This window comes from Lipophrys pholis, assembly GCF_963383615.2.
Source record: "Lipophrys pholis genome assembly, chromosome: 1".
NCBI classification, from domain to species: Eukaryota; Metazoa; Chordata; class Actinopteri; order Blenniiformes; family Blenniidae; genus Lipophrys; species Lipophrys pholis.
Genome location: NC_137635.1, coordinates 21,516,445 through 21,518,944, shown reverse-complemented (window position 1 = coordinate 21,518,944; position 2,500 = coordinate 21,516,445).

The window sequence follows — 2,500 nt, the reverse complement described above, 5'->3', positions numbered from 1 at the left end:
CTTCCGAGATCAGACGAGATCGGGCGGTTTTAAGGTGGTATGGCTGTAAGCAAAGGTCACGAAGACAGCAATGCTTCTTATACGTCAGTTATTGAAACCACGCCAGATAGATAGAAAGATAGATAGATAGATAGATAGATAGATAGATAGATAGATAGATAGATAGATAGATAGATAGATAGATAGATAGATAGATAGATAGATAGATAGATAGATAGATAGATAAATTATTAGGTGAGTTGCAAAATATTTTCTGTGATATTTGACATAGATTTCACCAGTTTTCCTCAACTCTGAAAAAGCTTACAGCACCTGGTATTCCTAAGCAGTCTCCCATCCCAGTACTAACCAGGCCCTACCCTTCTTAGCTTCCGAGATCAGACGAGATCGGGCGGTTTTAAGGTGGTATGGCTGTAAGCAAAGGTCACGAAGACAGCAATGCTTCTTATACGTCAGTTATTGAAACCACGCCAGATAGATAGATAGATAGATAGATAGATAGATAGATAGATAGATAGATAGATAGATAGATAGATAGATAGATAGATAGATAGATAGATAAATAAATTATTAGGTGAGTTGCAAAATATTTTCTGTGATATTTGACATAGATTTCACCAGTTTTCCTCAACTCTGAAAAAGCTTACAGCACCTGGTATTCCTAAGCAGTCTCCCATCCCAGTACTAACCAGGCCCTACCCTTCTTAGCTTCCGAGATCAGACGAGATCGGGCGGTTTTAAGGTGGTATGGCTGTAAGCAAAAGTCACGAAGACAGCAATGCTTCTTATACGTCGGTTATTGAAACCACGCCAGATAGATAGAAAGATAGATAGATAGATAGATAGATAGATAGATAGATAGATAGATAGATAGATAGATAGATAGATAGATAGATAGATAGATAGATAGATAGATAAATTATTAGGTACGTTGCAAAATATTTTCTGTGATATTTGACATAGATTTCACCAGTTTTCCTCAACTCTGAAAAAGCTTACAGCACCTGGTATTCCTAAGCAGTCTCCCATCCCAGTACTAACCAGGCCCTACCCTTCTTAGCTTCCGAGATCAGACGAGATCGGGCGGTTTTAAGGTGGTATGGCTGTAAGCAAAGGTCACGAAGACAGCAATGCTTCTTATACGTCAGTTATTGAAACCACGCCAGATAGATAGATAGATAGATAGATAGATAGATAGATAGATAGATAGATAGATAGATAGATAGATAGATAGATAGATAGATAGATAGATAGATAGATAGATAGATAGATAGATAGATTATTAGGTAAGTTGCAAAATATTTTCTGTGATATTTGACATAGATTTCACCAGTTTTCCTCAACTCTGAAAAAGCTTACAGCACCTGGTATTCCTAAGCAGTCTCCCATCCCAGTACTAACCAGGCCCTACCCTTCTTAGCTTCCGAGATCAGACGAGATCGGGCGGTTTTAAGGTGGTATGGCTGTAAGCAAAGGTCACGAAGACAGCAATGCTTCTTATACGTCAGTTATTGAAACCACGCCACATAGATAGATAGATAGATAGATAGATAGATAGATAGATAGATAGATAGATAGATAGATAGATAGATAGATAGATAGATAGATAGATAGATAGATAGATAGATAGATAAATTATTAGGTGAGTTGCAAAATATTTTCTGTGATATTTGACATAGATTTCACCAGTTTTCCTCAACTCTGAAAAAGCTTACAGCACCTGGTATTCCTAAGCAGTCTCCCATCCCAGTACTAACCAGGCCCTACCCTTCTTAGCTTCCGAGATCAGACGAGATCGGGCGGTTTTAAGGTGGTATGGCTGTAAGCAAAGGTCACGAAGACAGCAATGCTTCTTATACGTCAGTTATTGAAACCACGCCAGATAGATAGATAGATAGATAGATAGATAGATAGATAGATAGATAGATAGATAGATAGATAGATAGATAGATAGATAGATAGATAGATAGATAGATAGATAGATAGATAGATAGATAGATAGATAGATAGATAAATTATTAGGTGAGTTGCAAAATATTTTCTGTGATATTTGACATAGATTTCACCAGTTTTCCTCAACTCTGAAAAAGCTTACAGCACCTGGTATTCCTAAGCAGTCTCCCATCCCAGTACTAACCAGGCCCTACCCTTCTTAGCTTCCGAGATCAGACGAGATCGGGCGGTTTTAAGGTGGTATGGCTGTAAGCAAAGGTCACGAAGACAGCAATGCTTCTTATACGTCAGTTATTGAAACCACGCCAGATAGATAGATAGATAGATAGATAGATAGATAGATAGATAGATAGATAGATAGATAGATAGATAGATAGATAGATAAATAAATTATTAGGTGAGTTGCAAAATATTTTCTGTGATATTTGACATAGATTTCACCAGTTTTCCTCAACTCTGAAAAAGCTTACAGCACCTGGTATTCCTAAGCAGTCTCCCATCCCAGTACTAACCAGGCCCTACCCTTCTTAGCTTCCGAGATCAGACG